The 5,061-nt window shown below is 64.5% G+C and overlaps 1 protein-coding gene across 1 annotated transcript in view; it reads right to left on the bottom strand.

The window, feature by feature from the left end:
• Nucleotides 1–5,061, bottom strand: part of LOC113203792 (uncharacterized) — a 33,605-nt gene that overhangs the window by 19,727 nt on the left and 8,817 nt on the right. The window lies entirely within an intron of this gene.

Raw genomic sequence — 5,061 nt, 5'->3', positions numbered from 1 at the left:
TATATGTTGTGACGGGCGACGACAAAAACTGCCTCGGCAGACAATAAGACGTGATAAATCAGAGCTAATTATAAATTCACATAGTGTTGTGGGTAACGGAGTCAGCCAGCGGCCCGGCCCGGTGCGGTGCGTCGGTCCCAAGGCTAGCCCCGCTCTGCCTCCAGTGAAACCGAACGCTCTCAGAAACTCATTGTCCGGAGAAATATGCTCTCGGTGGCGGCGGCGGCAGCAGCAGCGGCGGCACTCTCAGGGGCAGTTAACATTCAGGTAACGACGCACAAAGGACACCACTGAGCCCAGCTAGAGAACCAGCAGTCTATGCTGGAAACCGTTCTCTGCGTTCCACGCAGGCACAGCCGATGAGGGGTGTGTGTGGGCGAGATCCGAGAAGAAAAGTCCCCGCACTTCAAAACTAAGAGTGGAGTAGGGGGGGGGGTCATATACGCCGACGACAAACATTTGCGCGGCCCGAGAGGGGCCCAGGTCAACGAAGGGACGAAGGGTCGTGTATGCTCCGCTCTCGGATCCCCACCACCTCCCCGACGCACACATACAGGCAAGCGCATAGAGGGGCGGTATGAGGGCCTCAGTGAGGGCAGTGGGCCAGGCGGGCTCGGCGCGCGCGCGCCACCCACTCGGGCCCCCCTGTCCTGTCCCCTCAGGGTCCCCGAGTCATCCCCGTTGCATAATGCACGCCCCCATAACGACGGCCCCTCCTCTTCTGTACGAAAAAAAATAAAAATAAAAATAATCTTCCGCCCTTTCAGCGCTCTGCTTCGTGTTTATCCAATTTTTCTTTCTGGACCAGGGCATGGGGTCATCGTTTGCGCAACGGGGGCACACCGGCACGGCGCCGGTAGAAAGGGGTCTAGAGGTGTGCGCCCCGCGCGCAGGCCCAGTGACGGCGCGCAAAAAAAGGTTCCGACTAAAGAACGGATTGTGAAAGCAGATGCTACAAATTCAAAACAAATGTCTTCTTCGATATGTATCTTTTCCGACGTCGATCCACAGGAAACCAAGAGCAAGAAAATACGTCCGTCATTCGTCCAGCATCTGCAAGCTCTCAAAGCGCCTGACGGGTAGGCAACTTCTGTCCTGGCGCGCATGCGTGTACTGCGGGGTGGCCTACCCCGAGTTTCGCAGGCGCTGACCTCCCGTAATTTCCCGAACGGATCTGAGAAAAACGGGCATACTTTCTCGAAGCGATCCCGAAATGGAAAATAAAAATAATCACAAAAGTGGTCAACAAGTTTCACCGTTAAATTTTTAAAACTTTAGACAGGCTGCTGCAGACGTAATAATGTGCCACGTACGTCCCGCCCGCAGCGTCATGCCGAGGCACGCCCTCGGCCCGCCAGAGCCCAGCTGCGCAGCGGCACCGCGCAACACAGAGGTCTCGCCTCGTCACACCGCTAAAGTCAAGTCAGCCAATAAATGGCAACGTTCGTCTAAAGTATCGCCGTTTACGACGAGCGACAAGTTCCGCGTAGCTCGCCCGCAGCGGGAGCCGGATTTAATTTCTTCCCCCTTTTTATTTTTTCGTTCTATCTAATGTATACACTTTCTTGCGCCGGCGCCGCCGTCACGTTCTTTTTTGCCGCGGTTAGTTTGGTGGTGGCGGCGGCGGTTGAGTTCGCCCGGAGGGGGTAAAAGCGGAGGACGCATTGGCAAAGGCTTTGCATCTCATCTCATATATCGACTGATGGAGAGCCGCAGGACAGGTCCGGCCGGCCGATAGAGCGAGAGAGAGAAAGACAACCCCCAGCCTCCAGCCGCCCAGCCCAGCGTCGCGCCAGCGCCAAGCACCGCGGCGCGATAGTGTTTCGTCATCAATGGTTCGGGTCGGAGCCGCGAGCGGAGCGTGTGGGAAATGCCTTTGCACTTCACTTTCTACCTTCAATCGAAGAATGGGGCGCCAACGAGCGAACAAACACTGGGCCCCGCCCCCCGCTCCGCCACCCCCGCACAGCTGGACGCCCCGCGGCCCCGACCACTCTTATCGGCGTGGAGGGCGGGCCCGGCGGCGACCGCTATCAGCAGGCACTATCGCCCCGCCCCGCCCCGGGAGCGCTACCTGACGGGAACGCGACGCGCGCCGGCAGCAGCAGCAACAATCAATCGATCATCTCGCCCTCCATCGAGATGGCCCCGTCGTCGAGCAGGAAGAGAGAGGCGCGAGAGAGGAGTTCGGCGGGGAGGTCCGCGACGACGAGAGGCGTGCTGCTGCTCCCGGTCGAGAGAGAGGGGAGAGGGGAAGCTGCCTCAGAGTGACAGGCTATGGCGTGCCGCGGGCCGTGCTTAACGACGGTCCCCCGTGCGTGGTCGCGGATGTGCCGACGACCTCCCTCCTCTCCCTCCCTCCCTCCTCCTCCACCCAGAGGGCCCACATGGGCAGCGTGATGGAGAGGAAGGGAGAGGGAGGGGGAGCGGGGAGGAGGAGGAGAGCAGCGCATCATCACTGAGCTTTGCCAGCATCCGGGCCGGGCCGGCGTGAGCTCCGCGGCGGCGGCTCCGCGTGCGCTGCCGGCGTGAGGCCGTGGAGAGGGGAGGAGAGGGGAGGGAGGGAAGGGGGAGGGGGCGCACTGTGTGTTTACATTGCGCAAGCCGTTCATCGCTGTGCGGGGCCAGTCACACACACACACACACACACTGCCCCGGGGGAGAGCAGCCATTAACGACTTTGTTATTGGCGGGAGAGCAAACGAAAGGCGCGGCGGGGAAAAGTACCACACCAACCACCACCTCGTCGATATGACTGACGGCGGCAGGGTGCGCGGAGGTGTGGGGTATAGTGGGGCGGGGCGGGGCGGGGTGGGCTCCAGCAGCGCGCGAGGTCGACGTCATTGCGCGACCCGACCTGCGCCGCGCTGGAGGCTGCACCTGGCGGCCCCGGCCCGGCCCCGCGCGCGCTAATTACACGACTCCAGTAGCGCGACACGCGATGCAGCGCCGCCCCTCCCCGCCTCGCCCCGCCCCGCCGCGCCCCGCCATCGCGATAAAGTCGAGGAAACGACTTATCGACCCCGGGCCCGGCCCGGGCCGGCCCGTCTCGGCCGCGCCCCATATGCACTTCCTGGGTTCAGAAGAGCACGCAGCGGCCCGCAGGCGGGGCGGGCGGCACACGCACACAAGTGCACCCGCCTCGCAACTATTTGAAAATATAGGGCGGGGAGGAGGGGGGGATGGGCGTCGGGGAAGGAAGGAGTCAATTTCCTGATTGGAATGTGTTAAAAGTTCTCGCTCCGCGTGACGGCGAAGGTTTAAAGACGAGAAGTCTACGGTGGCCGGGACGCAGAGCGCCGCCGCCGGCCGCCATCCCGTCTCCGGAGTTTATCGGGGCGTGGCGGGGCGGGGCGTGGCGAGGCAATCCGGTCGCGCAGTCCGGTCGATGAACCAGTTGGCCGGCCGCTCCGCCTCACCCCGCCCCTGCCCCTGCTGCAGTGGACCAGTGGACTGGCCCCGGTCGGGTCATGCTTTGCATCTTCACACGCTGCCGTGGCGGGGCGGGGCGGGGCGGGGCGTGAAAGTGCCGGCCGCGGCCGCCAGCGAGCGGCACGGTGGCCCCATGGCAGGCCCGCGCTCCCAGCCCGGGCCGGCCGGGGCGGCTCAGCTGGACTCTGGCTCGCTCTGGCTGGCTCAGGCTGAGCCGCTCAGCTGTCCGCGAATTACGTCACGCTGCTTTGAACCGCGCCGGAGAGGTCCCCGACTCTGTATGGTCACGGCCGGGCAGAGGGGCGGCAGCCGCTCCAACAACCGCTAATCGGGAAGCACTTCCGCCAGACTTGCTCCTCATTATTACTGGAAATACAAAAAATACTGCAAAAAAAAACAACGTCGCCAGTTGACAATAAGCTTCAAGTTGGTGGCTGATTTTTCGCAGTGCCCAGCACGTCCTGCGGCACTGACGGCGTCGTCCCCGCACAGGCAGGCGCCCCGCAGGCCGCCACGCCAAGGGCAGCAGCAGCAGCAGCACCGAGCCTCGGACAATGCGCAATCCGACGACGCGCGCATCCCGCCGGACGCCGGCGCACCGCACCATGCGGTGTTTGTTCTATCGAAATCTGCATAGCGCGCCGACTGATGAGGACTCAACGCGAGGCTAACGCTCCGTGTGGGCCGCTCTCCTCAGGCAGGGCGGCCAGGGCCCAGGGGGCCGCCGCTCTACTAACGCTCTGCCCGCCGCCCATTATTAAGGCCCTGGCCCACATTTAGCCCCAAACCACACCACCGCCGCCGCCGCCGCGCCGAGGAGAGTACCCCTTTGGAGCGGCAGCGATGATGACATCAAGAGATTTTCCCACCGACGACGACGAGGACGCGAGCGGCAGACGCCTAAAAACAAGCAGCGGCAGCAGTCGTCGACGGCGACGGCAGCTCCTCGTCGCGCCACCCAGGGAGCGGCTGCGGCGGCCGGGGCCGGGGCTTCCCTCGGCGCGGCCCGACCCCGCCCGCAACGAGTCGTTTGAGCCTCGCTTTTATTTGTCGCGCCGGCCGTGTTTTTCTTGAGAGTTGGAATGGGGTCATAGATAGTGGCCCCGGGCTGGGCTGGTCGAGCGAAGCAAGTAAGGGGGCCTTGCCGGGGATCTCAACGCGGGAGGGGTGGTGCGGTGCCCGCGCGGGAGAGCAGCGGCGGCGGGATCAGGAGCGCGAAACGGTGAGAAAAGTCCGCGCAACCGGCCGGCGACACGGCGACAGCGCGCCTGTGGGGGCTCGGGTAGGCAACCGCGCCGCACCCGCGCGCAGCGGCGGCCTACCCTGCAGGCTGCGACGGCATGTACCTCACACCGAGTCCACGACCGGCGGCGGCGGCGGCGAGCCACGCGAACCGTGTCGTCCCGAGCCACGCTGCGGGCCCGCCTCCGTGACAGAGCAGCTCACAGAGCAAGCGACACAGCCGCCGCCGCCGCCGCCGCCGCGTGCCGCCCGGTGCCTCGCGGTGGTTATGCCACGGCGGCGGCGCCAGCATGACGGCGGCGGCGGCAGCCACCAGCACAGCGCACTCGGCCGGACCCCAAGCCGCAGGAACCAATCCGGAAGCCGCAACAGCCGAGCACCCCCCCC

The sequence above is a fragment of the Frankliniella occidentalis genome, unplaced genomic scaffold (genome assembly GCF_000697945.3).
Source record: "Frankliniella occidentalis isolate FOCC.00 unplaced genomic scaffold, Focc_3.1 Scaffold184, whole genome shotgun sequence".
In the NCBI taxonomy this organism is placed as follows: Eukaryota; Metazoa; Arthropoda; class Insecta; order Thysanoptera; family Thripidae; genus Frankliniella; species Frankliniella occidentalis.
The sequence above is the reverse complement of the archived record's forward strand: the minus strand, read 5'-3'. Positions and strand labels throughout refer to the sequence as shown.